The sequence below is a fragment of the Nestor notabilis genome, unplaced genomic scaffold (genome assembly GCF_000696875.1).
Source record: "Nestor notabilis isolate BGI_N333 unplaced genomic scaffold, ASM69687v1 scaffold21206, whole genome shotgun sequence".
Taxonomy (NCBI): Eukaryota; Metazoa; Chordata; class Aves; order Psittaciformes; family Psittacidae; genus Nestor; species Nestor notabilis.
The window spans coordinates 7,824-23,157 of NW_009933586.1; positions in this window are offsets into that span (position 1 = coordinate 7,824).

Here is a 15,334-nt window from a genome sequence, read left to right on the forward strand (position 1 = left end):
ACCGGAGGGGTGAATGCCCAAGGGCAGCGATGCGAGCCAGGCAGGCTGGTGGCCAGCCCCGCTTTGGCCAGGCAGAAGGGTGGCAGTTGGGCATGACTCCATCCGGTTACACAGCCCATCACCACGGCCTCTGGGCCGCCCATGAGAAATGTTCCTCGGTGGCTGGACACTGTGGGCAGAGCAGGCATGGAGCGGTGGGACAACCAGAGACTCAGTGGGGTGCAGCGAGGTGCTGCTCCTTTCACCAGCAGCACCGAGCAACTCTACCGAGGCGGAGCAGCCCATCGCCGGTGCTGTCAGGCCTCCCCCGGTACTCCCTGGGACCCCCAGCTGGCACCTCCCTTGCCCATCCCTCCCCATCAGCCTCTACCAAAACAGAACCCCCCGTGCTCCCCACCAAGCTCCCAGCTGGAAAAGGCCCTGGACTGGGGAGGAGAGGCCACCCGGCCCCCTGCATGAGGCTGCTGGGGAGCACAGCCTTCCTGATGCTGCTCATCAGCATCCCTCCTTAATTGCTACCCACTGCCTAATGACAGTAATTAGGGAGAGCGAAGCTGCCTGGGGACTGGAAGCGCTGATGGAGCTGGGGGAGCCAGATGGTGTTCGCACTTAAGGAAAGATTGAAAAAAAAAGGAAGGAAAGGAAAAAACATACCACTCAGCTTTAATCTGCCACTCCTTCCTTCGCTTAGTGTCAGGAGCACTTTGGTCCATGGGCATGCTGAGGAGACGCTGAGAGGTGGCACTGGCTGCCTTCTGCCTCTCCCCATCTCCAACCCAGGAGTTTTAGGGTGCCAGAGGAGCAATGGAAGGGGGCATGGGGCACAGTATGGAGGGAGTTTCCTCGTTGCCTTCATGGGCTCTCCCCTGGGGCCGCCCCTGATGCTCCCCTCTTTGCTGGCTGTGCTCAGTGAGCCTTTCCCAGGGAGTAAGAGAAGGACAGCCAAAAACCACCTGAGGGGCTGCAGCAAGCAGGCAGCAGCTCCCCTGGCAGAAAGGGCTGGCCAAGGGACAGCCCCATACTTCCGCCAGCACCATGGAACAAGGACACTGCCCCCAAAACCAGACCTCGGGGACTAAAGCATGGACAGGGACCACGATGCTCTCAGCTTCACCTCCTGCAGCCAAACCCCTCCAAACCCTCTCACCAAGCCCCTTCCCCAAGCCACCTGCCCCCAAAACTGCCTGCCAAGCTGTGGGTGTACCCAGGGCTACGGGGGGATATGGAGGGTGTGAGGGAAACCCTCCTCCTGCCCCCAAACACTGCCCTGAATACTCTCAGGGTGCCTGGGCCACTGTCCCCCATCGCACCCCAGGGATGCAGGGACAGGGACATGCCAGGCGGGGAGGATGCTCAGGCCGATGGAGGAGGATGCTCAGCCCTGTGCTGCGGTGTAAGCCTGACCGTGCTCAGGGGATGCTCCAAAAGGAGGCCCAAAGGCAGATGTAGGACAAAGCTGCACCTCCTCTGGGCTTCGGGAGGTAACTCCTCCCCTCCCACAGTTAAGTGGGGTCATTTTAAACCTGCTGTTCTTGCCGGTCTCGGCCAGCGAGGGGTGTAGAGCCCCGCCGAGTGACACAAACCCCATCTGACACCTGAAGTGATCGGCAGCGACAGGCAGATTGTGCAGGGAGAGCCTCTGTGCTCTCTCCGAGGCACCGTCGAGACAGGGACCGACCCCATCGCCACCGGGGACACCTCCAAGGGGTGCAGTCCTCCCCATGCCCGCCCCATCGTGCCATTCCCAAAGGGCTGTGGATGTGGACATGGGATGTGGAAGACTCCCAGAAGTGACGGACCACTTTTGGACCCCCCATAAAGGGATCAGTGGGGTGGCGAGGTGGCTGGTGCCAGAGCTACAGCACACAGCACGGCCCACCCTGCTACAAGCCCATGTAGCATCTTCCCCTCTTCTGCCTGCTTTATGTTATTTCACCCTTTTACCCACCTTTTCCAAGTGTGGGGCTGTGCAGCTGGAGGGGGGCAGCTGGGGGAGGGTCACCACCAGCAGGGTGCCGTGGGAGCCAGGCCCCGCGTCCTTCATCCATCAGCTCCGGTGTCGGCTGGTCCCAGCTCACTGGCTGCTGGCAGAGCTATTCTGAGCCTGGATCAATGGGCAAGCACAGGGGTTTGGGTGACAGCCATAGGACATGTGTTGGGAGGAGAGCTGCAGGCAGGGAAGAGCAGGTGGGATTTTTCAGGACATTCCCCCTGCTTCCCCATCCCAACAGGTTTCAGTGTTGCAGATGTCTTTCTTGTTTCCTTCCCTGCAGGGGTTGCAGTCTGACTGGGTCCTGCTACCCAGATGCTGCTTCCTGATTTGAGAAGCACCGGCATTTTGCAGAGCAGCAGAACTCCGGGACGAAGGAAGGCACCTGCAGCCAAAAGCTGTGGCTGAGACTGAGCTCAGGATGGCAATTTAAAAAGGGTTTTATGGTGGGGGTGACACACAAAAGAGCATCCTCCACCACAAACAATTGCCATTCTTATTCTCTGACAATAAAAGTAAGGCTATTAATTCCTTTGTGAAGTTAGGGTAATTTTAAAGCAGATGCCAGTCTTCTTCCCTGGGAAAGATCAAAGGCAAAGGATGGGCAGAGGAGGGAGGGCCGGGTCCTTTCTCTAGCCCCTTACGTCCACCATCACCCTCCCCTATGGGTGATCCTGGCTTACTTGCAGTGGGGATGCTGAAAGCACTTCCCATTCCAGAGGAGAGGGAGCACTGTTTTGACACTGAGCAATCCCATTGCAGGGGAGCAGAAACGGCTGCAGCAGTGGATTGGCATGAGGGGGCAGGAGAGACCTATCATCCCCCCTCCCATACTCCCCCACAGAGCTCAGACCCAGAGCCCAAGCCTGCCCCCCTCAATCCCCTCCTGCCAAATTCCCTCGTGTTTCTGCCCCCCCCCCCTTCATATCAAAATGAAATTTATGAATGCTGCTGGGGTGACACGTTTCCCAGTGCATGCCCGATAATGGTCTCCCTGGGTTTCTGGTTATCTATTCAGTTCCTCAATTATTTATCTATCTCTGCAAGGAAATGGGGAAACAAACTCAGCAAAGCAAACTTCATGCCCTGTAGTGACACCGTGAGTTATTAAAAGAAAAATAATAAAAATTCCCCAATGAGTCATTTAAGATGTATTTAATCAGCTCTAACCACAAAGACATGACTAGATGCTTACTGCGGCATCAGCCAGGGAGGGACAGTGGTCAAATCTGGATCCCCCTCACGGCATTTCCCAACAGGGATATTTGGGGGGAGTCCTGCTGGAGGAGGGTAAACCCTGAATGCCCTCATTTACAGTTTAGAGTGGTTGAGAGGTAAATATAACCTCCCCGTAACCCATATACATGTCTGGAGGAGGGGAAAGTGGGGATTCAGGGGATGCGGGGGATATGGGAGGTTATAGACACTGCAATGGGACGCAGGGGATTCAGGGGATACAGGAGATGCGAGGGAATGTAGCGGGATGCAGAGGGATGTGGAGGACGTTGTAGGAGGTGGGGGATGCAGGGCACACAGCAGAATGCAGTGGAAGAAGGGATGCAGGAGATGGAAGGGATTGGGGGGGTGTGGAGGGGATGCAGGGCTTTGGAGGGATGCCCATCCACATGGACACATTGTGCCAGGGAGCTGCTGAGAGCCCTTTGCAGGTACTTGGAGAACAGCGGGGTGGGTGCCAGGCCAGTCCCTCGGAGCCCTGCTGACCTGTCCCCAGCATTCCCCTGCCCACCTGAGCCCCAGCCCAGACCTTGTGTGGAATGGTCGTGGGACAGCAGTGAAAGGACCCACTAAACACCACCTCCCCATGACGGACACATTGTGCCAGGGAGCTGCTGAGAGCCCTTTGCAGGTACTTGGAGAACAGCGGGGTGGGTGCCAGGCCAGTCCCTCGGAGCCCTGCTGACCTGTCCCCAGCATTCCCCTGCCCACCTGAGCCCCAGCCCAGACCTTGTGTGGAATGGTCGTGGGACAGCAGTGAAAGGACCCACTAAACACCACCTCCCCATGACAGTGAGTGTCTGCCACAACCAACCAGGCACTGACCCCATGCTCAGCAGACACCCCCTTACTCCTGGAGTCACTTTCTATGGGAACCTCTCACACCATGGCCAGGCCTCTCTGCTCCCCCAGCCACAAGGACCCTCTGGGGCGCATCCTGTGTCCCTGCTGCTGGCCCAGAGTAGTAGTGGCAATGGAGGAGATGGGTAAAGCCTGTGCAAGGAGTGCGTGCAGCTCACTATGGGTGGGTGCCAGTAGAGATAAATGGGGGGAACCACTGGGCTGGCCTGGGAGGTGTTAAAAGCAGCATATCTTTAGGTCATCCCTTGCTTTCAACTCAAATCCAGAGACATCCGCAGCTAAAATTCTCATGCCTATATTGTGATGTACTTTGATCTCGGGCTTATATGTGCTGAGGTGGGGGAAGTGTTGAAACCTGCCTTGCTTCAAGGGATGCTCTGATCCATCCTCCTCTCCCCACTGAGGGCACCCACAAAGCCCCGAGTGGGTACATGCAGACCCCCACTGTCCCCCCAACAGCTCCTCAGCCCTCTCACCTCTCCAGCCCTCTGCCCAGGAGCCACCAGGCACTGAATGTTCACTTGGGCAGCGCTTAACCCCTCGCTCTGCTGCCCCAGGAGCCAGGCACAGCCGACAAGCTGCTCTGCTCGCATGCCGCCGGCACGCTGGGCTCTGCTTCAGCTTGAACGCTGAGGAAAGCAAAGGGCATAATTTTAGGAGAAGCGTGTGAAATGTGTTGTGGCAGATCAGCCGAAGAGCTCTCCAGCAAAAGGAAAGCATTAACATTTGCAAAAGGTCCTTGCAACAAAGCAAAAAAATTCCAGCAGGCAAATCCAGATGTGGGGATGCACAAGCATCTGGGGTGCAAACAGGAGTGGGATAGGTCCAGTAGTTTGGGGATGGTCCAGGAGTGTCAGAGGAAGGAAACATTCCTGAGCAGGAGTGTTACGTTGGTGGGGTGGAATGGTGGAAGCAATCAGAGCAGGAGGGACCACTGGCTCCTGGCCCGGATCAACAGCGTGCAGAGCTGCAAGGGGATGGGTTTAGACTTGGTTGGGACAGGATATTGCCCAGGTCTGAGCTCCCTTTCTCTGACAGCCCCTCTCCCCCACATGATGGATTCATAGAGAAAGGAGGGAAAAAAACCCTGCAGCATACAGCCTGTGATTCATCCTTACTATATTTGCACTTATTATTAGAAAGATGAAAATATAGCTAGAGCTGGATTTACAGATTTGGTAAGCAGGACTGCCTATTTCAGCATATACTGCTTTTCCCAGTAACGCTCCAGGAGACCAACTAGCACCCTCACTAGCACTAAAGCATTGCCCTACACAGTCTGCTTATACATCTGGATGCATATATTAAGCAAGCAAGTCCTACGAGGATGGCAACGTTTGGGTTCCTGGTGGTGCTCGCTCAGCACACTGCAACTGGCTGGCTCCCGTAAACCTCTGCCTTGACATTCAGCCTCCTGCTAACCCTCACCCTGATTTCGGAGATATATCTGTCCATAAAAGCTGCAGGCAGGAGAGACCCGTTTGCTCTCTGCTTTACAAACCGCACCATCCCAGGGGCCAGAGCATCCCGAAGGCCACAGCATCCTCCTGCACAGGTTCTTTCCCCTCACCTCCTGCATGGCTTCTTTCACCTCCCTGAACTGCTAGCTGTGGTCAAGCAGCCAAGATATCTGCTGTGGTCTGTTTGCTTAGTAAGCAGGTTTGCTTTTGGTTTGCTGAAAAAAACCCAGGTTCATTCAATATTGTGGCTTCCTGTGAAAGATGTTTTCCAAGGTTTAATAAAGCAGCAGCCAGCTGCATGACATGAAGTAGAGCAAAAAACCTATCAGGTACCAGAAGCAAGCATCTTGCTTACAAAGCATTGGTGTGCTGAGCCTGCTCCAAGCACAAAAGCTTTCAGGTGTGGCAGCATAGAAGGGCTGGGAAGGCAGCACCAGATCCCTGCCACCAACCCAGGAATTCAGGTGTGTGTTTACATAAGATGGCAATGGGATGCCTGAAGCAGCTCAGGCCAGGGAGGCAAGCAGGGACCCTGGGATACATCCCTCCGGCCACCACAGCCCACCCAGGGATGTGACCCCAGTGGGGCGAGCAGTGCAGCAACAGAGACATTTCAGCAGCAGCGTAGTGATCCACATGGCTGAGGTTTACAGGGAACACGTCCTTGCATGGTGCTTTCCTCCTTTTGGTGGCAGCAAGGGAGAACCATTGCTTTTGGGGGGATTTTCTGATCACTCCACCCCCAAGAAAGGAAAGGGAGGGTGCAAGGGATATGGCTTTGGGGACCATGCATGGCAGGAGGCTCTGAGAAGAGGAGCCCCTGATGTGGTCATGTTTGCTGTGAGAGACCCCCTGGGACTCCCTCTTCATGATCGCAAAATACTGGGTGACGCCAAGTGCTCACCGGGGAGGTGGTGGCACCCCTATTTCTGTTCCTGGCCTCCTAGAAAACATGTGGGAGGTATTTTTATCCTCCTGACAGCTCCCTTAGTCACTGGTGCTTGCTTTAAATGGGTCAAGAGGGAATAAAGACGCCACAGCCCTTGCTCCATCGCTGCCTGTCTTGGAGCACACATGCTGGCAGCACTGACTCTCCCTCCTCTCACACTCCATCCCAGCCAAGTGCTGCCATGGACCCGGAGACCCAGGAGAGATCTCCCTGGCTCAGTCAGTGTCGGCTGCAATTAACTCCACGTTAAAAGCCCGGTGGCAAGGCAGCCCTGCTGCAGAGGTGCCACATGTCAGGACTGCAAGGGAGGCTTTCTCCCAGGACGGTGGGGAGGAAGGCAGCCGCCCTGATGGTGGCAGAAGCGAGACAGGCAGTGGAACAGTGCACGGATGCCCAGGGGAAAAAGGCAGCAGGAAGTGGCAGGGGTGGCTCTGGGGCACTGGGGGCAGATATAGCCCCTCTGAGCCATTTTGGGAAGGGGATGAAGTGCACCAGGAAAGCCCACGAGATTTTCCCCTGCTGCCAGTGAGGCTGCGCAACAGATGTAATACATCATGACAATGTTTTACACCAATGACCCCAAAATGATGGTGACTTGGTGCCGCTCAGCACCGCAAACCCCAGTGCGCTCTGCCACACACGTCTGCGCACCTTGCGATTGTGGTGCCAGCACCACACTTCATGGACTCACATTTGGTGGCCACCCCTGGAGCTGCAGGACACCTTGGAAGGTTTGGAGCATCTCCCCCTGCCCTGGCTACAGCCCCACTGCCCCAGTGCAGCCTGGCTGGCTCTCTGAGCAGTGCATCCCTCTTCCAGCAGCAGCATTAGCTGGTCACCAAGCCGGGACATTTTAAAGGGTTTGCTCATGAAGGGTGAGAGCAGAGGTCCATGTCTGCCCATGCAAAGTCACCTTTGTGGCTGACACCCACGTTAAAGGGGACAGAGCTAGCCTCCAAGATGACTTCAAGAGATGAGCAGGGCATGAGCCACAGCACCCAGGGGAGATACGGGCCTAATCCTTGTGACATCTTATACCCAGCAAGAGAGGAAAACAGCAGGAGACAAGCCGGGAGCGGGGAGGGCGGTGGCTGACAGAACCAGGCAGTCCCTCCATCACAGTTAAGGGAGTTTGTTTTCCTCCTGTCTGCTCAGATCTGTCCTCCCACTGCAGTTGCATGGAGGCATGCGGCACGCGGCCCTGGGGAAGAGGCGAGGGGAGGGGGACCGGCTTGGGCTCATCGGGAGACAACCCAGAGAGTAGCTGCAGCTCCAGGCACGCCATGCGGGTGGGGATGCACCCCCTGCTGTGACCCAGATGTGAGAAGAGGGCTGGTAGCCTGCCCAGGACCCCCACCACGTACAGGGGGAGGGGGATGGGTGCCAGCAGCCCAATTCTCCTGCTCTGGTGGGAAAGCATCTTTGCTGCAGGAGGAGACAGCAATGTCCTCCCAGGCCATCAGCGCCCGTTCCAGGGGGCCCTGGGCACAGTGCTGCCCTTGGGCACCTGGAGGTGGGAGCCAGGCCTGTGGAAAGCCAGAAACTGGCATAAAGATGGTGAGATTAAAGAAAAAAAAAAAAGAAAAAGGAAATTTTGGGACTTTTCTTATTTCGTCTCCACTCCTGAGCCTCCAGGCTATGTTCATTTTACCTTTGCAAGGCTTTTCCCCGTGAGCAGGAGGACTAGAAGCCCACATCTTGCTAATGAAGGCAGAGACCCATGGGCATTTGTGTGGATGGAGAACCAGGCAAGGTTTTGGGGGCTCCATCCCCTTCAGCTTCTAAAGCCACTGACCCCTTATTGCACAGCCAGGGAGGGAGAAGTGGCACGAGAGCGGCTGCAAGGGCAGCGTGGCTTGCAGGAGCATCTGTCCCCCGAGGTAACACCGGTGCAACAGGGAACTGTCTCTGGCAGTGATGTGGAAGACGGCAGAAGGGCCATTCAGGTGTTGCTAATTCTGAGGACTGAGCTTTTTTTGTCTGTGCAATTCCGCTGCTCGGCAAGGCGTGACATTTCCCTACCACCGCTGTCCCAGCCACCCCTTCTTCCACTGGCCCTCCTGCCCACTGAGGGCAGGCTGGTGGTGCTCGCTGCCCCCACACAGCCAGCAAGCTCCTGTTCAGGGATGAAGGACAACCTGGAAATCACACCTAAATGTGAGCTTGATGCCAAAATAGCCCCTGCCTCTCCAAAGAGCCCTCTGGAACCAGGCATCTCTGGTGCATGTACCACTTTCCTGCAGCAGGATGGTGCAATTGATCTAGCTGAAGATGTCCCTGCTCATTGCAGGAGGGTTGGACTAGATGACTTTTGAATTTCCCTTCCAACTCAAATTATTCGATGATTCTAAGTGTCTGAGGCTTTCTCTTTCACCTAAAGTGTTAGAAATACTTTAGTGAGAGCAGTCTTGAGCTGTCAGCCCTCCCCATGAAGGAGGATCTTCAGCCTCCACTCAAGAGGGACAAACTGGGGCAAGAGAGCTCCCACATTTCCAGACACTTAGTGCTCTGTATCCTCCACATCTCCACACTCATAATCAGGAGACCAAGGTCTCATCTTAGTCTCCTAAACATAAAGGGAGCAGAACTAAGGAGACGCTTCTGGTGATGCTGTGCTCAGTGATGTACCTGTGATAACACAGCAGCTCCGGGGCACTCTGGGGAGCAGCTTACTGAGCCAGCTGCACTCTGCCCAGGATCTGTTTCCCCTTACCATGCCCCTGTCAGGATCCTGGTAAGAGACCCCCCAGCTGAACTCTGCTCCTCTCCCAGTGCCGGGCTCAGCGTGCAGCAGCCTCCCCTTCCCCAGCGGTATCATCTCCAGCGGGTCCATCCCTGCTGGCTGCTCCATCCTTAAAAAGGATGTGGATGGCAGTTTTTACACCTATTTCTGACCTGGCTCAAGTGCTGCTGGCAGTAGGCAGGAAACTCATTGCTGCTGGATGCCAAGTGCTTATTTTTCTCCTTGCATTTGCAATTACCTCCATTGGTTGTGACAAACATTGGCAAGCTTTAAAAACTAGCAGGGCAGCCATAACCCTGCCCATGGCCAGCCAGGGCATACACATCATTACCCTCTGCCTGCAAAAGGTCAATGGTGCATCCTGAAACAGTGCAGAGTGTGGAAAGCAAAGGGTGAGACCAACAAGTGGGTGACCACACAGGGTGTCCTGGGGGTCTCATCACAGTCCTGGGGGTCTCATCACATGAATGTCCACCAGTGAGAGCCCCGTTGAGGGGCACAACAGGGATATCTCTCCCTGCAGCAGCTATTGGACTGTGAACTCCTCCAAGAGGAGCAATGGGTGAGGATTAACACCTGCGCTGTGCAGGGCCTGGGAGGCTCAACCTCAGCTCTCCACACTGGGTCGCACACCTTCCCTGCCCATGGTATGTGAGGCAGCACACTGGAGGCTTCACTGTCCCCTCCACCCGCACCCCGACACTGTGCTCAGGTGGTTACGGAAGTGAGAGCAGACCTGTCACATCCTTTGTCCTGGGCACGTCCTGCTGCTTTTGGCATGGTTTTAATGATGCTTGGCTTGCTCCAGCCTGACATGCTCCTTAAGCCACATACATGTCACTGGATTCTCATGTATTATTCCTATTCTTCTTTGTTTAGTCCTATTCCTCACCTTCTTTTCCTTCCCTTCTTTTCCCCAAGATTTTCCATGGATCCATGCATCCCTGGACACAGACATTTCCATCCCCCAGTCCCTTGTTCCGTAGCGTGATTGCACCCACCCAATGCCCTCCTGTTTGTTTAAAGCTGCTCACTAATTCACTCTCCTCTCACCTCTAGACTGCACTGAGCTGTGGCAGTGTCCCCCCTTCCTCACATTATATGGGATGTTTTTATCCCCAAAAATATTTACTTAAGCTGAATCTCACCCTGCCAGCTTTCAATGGCCTTATGCTCTCTGTAATGGCTCACATATGTTAGGGATGGTCCCTCTCCACCTCATGAGACAGGGAGACAAGAGGAGCACGGGAACTCCAAAGCATGGGGGCAACCCAGCCCCAATGCCAAGGCTCTCCTGCTCTCGCTAGAAATGACGACAACACCAGGGCCGAGCAAGTTGCATTTTAAAATGGGTTTTGGTACAGTGTAGTGAATATCTCACATTTTCCTGGGCTGCAGCAATGAGGGGTGGGGCAGAGGGGGTAGGTTGAGGCTCAGCAGTGGAGACTTTACGCCCCTGGCTATTGCAGGTGATGAGCACTTAGCTGGGTTCAAGGGAAGCCCAGACAAGCTCAGGAAGAAGAAACCCTTTGAGACATACCAAATCCAAGGAGCAATCCCTGGGTCAGGAGTCCTCCAGCCCCAGGCTGCTGGAGGTGAGGAGATGGCCTGGGCAAAGCCTCATTAAATGCTTGCCCTCCTACTGTTTCTTCAGCATCTCCCTTTGGTCGCTGTCAGAACTGCTTGCCAAGTCTGGACAACCCCTTGGTCTGACCCTGCCTGCTCTTGCCCTTCCTTCTGAGGGGCTCAGGGACACGATGGCTTTGACTGGCATCCTTGGGTGGCAAAGATAGGACTTGTTTCACCCAAAGCTCTGCTGCTGGTGGCATCCGTCCTGTGTCTGGGCTGGGATTTGAGAGGCAGAAGGAAAATGCTGTATCCAGTGGGAGTACCAAGGTGACTCCTGATTGCCACAGCGAGGCTCCACTGGCACAGCACTGGGATGGCTCCTATGGGGGGAAAAGCAGCACGCTTGAATTTGAGTCTCCTGAAAGACTGAAGCTTATTGCACAGTGAAATGTCATCAGGATAATGACAGGAGACCTGAAGCAAATCCCTGACGCTAATAGGATTGGGCCGCCTTCAGCAGGTCTCACTCGCAAAGGAGATGATGCCAAAAGAAGCTGGCTCAAGAGCCCGTAGGCTCCCAGTGGGTGAGGAAGCTCTGCCCACAGCCAGCCCTCTGATAGCAAAGCCGTCTCCCTCCTCCCTAATCTGGGAAAAGAGACATCGAAGGGCGAGCTCATCCATCCTGGCACTTCTCTCAGGAAGCCAAGGGTGAGCAGAGCCTGCAGTCCGCTGCTGGAGAGGGGCAGAGGCAGCTCAGCCCATACCAGCACCCAGGGAAGGGTGTCTGGGGGAAGTGATGTTCCAGAACGCAGCACACTGCTCCCTATGGAGGCGACGTGCAGGAATGTCACGTCTGCACCTCTGCACTTTCTTCACCTTCTTGCTCACCCTCATCCTCTGCTATGTGAAAAGAAAACCTGATGTGCTGCCCCCTCCCCTTCCCTTCCCATGACCTGTTTTGCTCATGAGCGTTCCCTGATGCCTGCCCAAAGCCCCTCTTTCTCAGGACACATCCCTGATAGCTTTTTTCACCCCTTTGCACCTCAAGCAAGGCAGGAGGGGGAAGTCTGGTGCCAGCCTTTGCTGGAAAAGGGTTATCATGAGAGGACAGCAGTGCTGAGCCCTTCTATGTCCCCACTGGAGGAGCCTGTCCCCTGGCATGGGGCAGAGCAAGCAGAGGAGGAGCTGGATGTGCTGCTGCTGCCGATATCCCTCTAGCCATCCTCTGTTTCCATGTTAAATATCCTGAGATGGCCACAAGCACAGGGCCAAGCAGCACATGTCTGTGCCCCCTCTGCCATGCATATACACACACACTGACATAGACACACATTTATGTGGCTGCACCTCATTCCATGGCCCATAGTCCCCATGCCAACCCCAGCACATCAACACTAACACCCCGCACATGGTTACACTCACCAGCGCTGGGTGGAGGTGACAAGTGACCCCCTACATGTCCCCAGGGATGAGGAGGGGCAGCAGGTTTGCATGGAGCATCCCGCTGTGCCGGCCATGCCACGCCATGCCACATGCTCCCAGCTTCCTGCGGCACCTGAGTGTACCTGGCAGCTGGCTGGTACCCGTGCCGGAGCCCACACTTGGCACGGCCACCCTTCCCAAGGAGAGGCTCTGCCGGGACAGCACACCGCACGCTGCTCCCGGCCATATGGCCTGTTCCCGCACACCCTGCGCCCTATACCCCCCCAAACACCAGCAGCTCACTCTGCTGCCACTGCCATCGTCAGTCCTGATGCTTGGGGTCCCTTTTGCTGCCACAGCCTAGGGTTTATTGTAAATCCAGTAGGGGCAAAAGCAGCCTGAGGCTGGTCCTACTCCTTCCCATCTGCTCTGCAGCAGACCCTCCCCAGCCCTTGGAGATGCTCCACATGGGGAGAGCTGCTCTTATCTCTTCTCTATTTGGGAATATTTTACCCTAAATGATTGTGGTTTGAATCAGTGACTTGCATGAAGGGTGGTCAGGGATGAGAGTGGCCAAGGAAGGAGGGATAAGGAGGAGGGATGCCATGGCAGTGCCGGGTAAGCTGGGCTGTCCCCCACCACCTCAACGTGTGCTTTCATGGTCTTCCGATGCTCGAAAAGGCTTGTGGAAACTTGCTTTCAACAGGAAAGCAGAGGACACTCAGGCTTCCCTCATAATAGCTGCAGGGACGAGCTGCACAAGCCCAGCATGAGAGGGAGGTTTGGGGCTGGGCTGTTCCCGCTCCACTCACAGGCACCTGTGAGGGAATGGTTTTGGGTCCAGTGTCCCACCAGCTGCCTCAAAGCTCAGATTAATGTAAAGGGGGCTGCAAAGACCCTGCACCCATCTGCAGAATGATCTCCAGGCCACACCAGCAAAGCCACAGGGGCCAGCGAGCTGCCAGGTACCGAGTGCCTGCGCAGGGGGAGCATTCACCAGCACAGTCCCTGCCAGCATCACAGTCTCTGGCTTAATCCTAAATGCCAGTTCCATATACAGCCAGCCCTGCTGGGACCCTGGGGGCCATAGCCAATGCTCAGGGGCCTCTGTGGCTGTACCTGGGGGCATGGCTGCCCTCTAACAGCAGCAGCTGGGGGAGCTTGGGCTGCCAGCCCGGATCCTGCTCACCCATACTGCAGCATCAATTAAAAATGAGCCCTTGCTTTGAGCTGATTTTCAACTCGTTCCTCTGGATGTCATTTGGGTTCGGATCCAGCCGCCTTTGGGAAGCTGGGAGCTTGCAAATCTCAACTCTTGAATGTTTGCAATTATGATCGTAATGGTAAAGGCACATATGCTTCTGTGTTCTCTAAAAGTCGTTGCGAGGCACAGTTGCTCTTTTACAGCCATTTTACAGCCAGATCATCAAGCACAGGCAGGGGAATAAAACCCTTGCACACATTGGGATGGAAGTAGGGTGGCTGGGAGCTGCTCCAGGCTCTGCCACAGCATCCCTGTGCCCTCCTCCCCATCTATTTAACTTTCCCCTGCTTTTGCTCTCTACCACTGACACCAGAAGCCCATGACCTCCTTTGGGTTCCCTCATTCACTGAGCCTGTGAGGACGTGTGAAGGGGAGCAGCATCTTACTGCACATTAGCCCAGCACTCAGCCCCAGGGATCTCTTACCCCAGTCCTAGATCGTGGGTCCAGGACTTCCCAGCAGGATGCTGGTGGCCAAGAAATTTTCCCCATAGTGAAGACAAATGCAAGGAGAGCCTCCTTTCTAGCTCTACTCATGGCTGGAACAGCACCAGCTTCAGTAGTCGAAATCGTGGAGGGGGGCAGGTTTCTCCAGGTGTCCTGGGGGACAGTGGGAGGTGCAGAGAATGCCAGCACCCCAGGTACCCCCAGGAGTGGTGGCAGGAGCTCTGCCTCTCCTCTGCCTCCAGGCAGGGGACAGCGTCACAGCACATGCTGGCAGTTCTTCCTGACAGCCTTCCTTTGCCTCCAGCTCTTCCTAGCTGATGATGTTGGGCGTTAGCTGCTGATTTGCAAGCAGCAAAACCAAGTCTAGCAGTGCTCCTCGACACATGGGCAGGAGGTGCCGGCTGGCAGGAGTCCTCCTGCCCCAGCACAGCCCTTCAGCGTTGGGTATCTACCCCACAGCAGCATCGTTTCCTTCATTCACCCTTTGGCCCGGGTGCCAGCTTGGTCCTGCATGGAAAATCACTTTTGGGAGCAAAGGTGTCTGATTCCCTGGCTATTGGAGGGCCTCTCTGGGTAGCTTTGGGGATCTGAACACCCCCTGCCTGCTTTTCCCAGGAGCTGGTTGCACCCCAAAGCCTCCTGGTCTCAGGTACACTCCCATGGCTTTGCTTCACATGGATGATGGTGATGGCTCCTTCCTCATCATCATCATCATCTTCAGGCAAGGGCCTGGCAGCTCTGCCTGCCTTGCACCCCCACGATCAGCAGGGATCTGGGTCTGTCGGGATCTCTGGCCATGACACAGAGATCATTGCCAGAAACAATCTGTTTATAGTGTCAGTGCTTGGCGTATTCCTCCCCACCAGCATCCTGTTTCTGCAGGCGCAGAGACACCCTTCTGTGGTCCGGGTGGCGTTGTCACTGCGAGGGATATTTCTGTGACATCCTCCAAGACTGGTGGCCAAAGCCTACCAGAGCTCATCTCCCATATTCCCATCCCAAGAAATGCCCATGGGTGTTGCATGCATGTCCTTTTGCCTGTTCTCTGGAGGTCCCTGGTGACCTGATTCTTCCTGTAGGTCCTGACACTGATTCCTGGAGATCAGAGAGGTGTGGGTGACAGGCTACAGCACTTCCCTCCTGCAGCCCCCTCCCTTTTGGGATACAGCTAGTGGCTGGGTTGTTTATTTGACAAAGACAAGCTGAAGGCTCAGTGGGGCTGTGGGTGGATGTGCCAGCAACACATGGAGCCAGCCCTTGCCAAGGGGTTGCTCCTCCACACCGTGCCCTTGGGTTTGGTTTCCTTCTGGGTTGTTGCACGCAGCTAACGCCTGTGAGCAGCTCTCCCTCCCTCCCTCTTGCTCCCAGAGACCCTTTAAATCGGCTGCTTCACA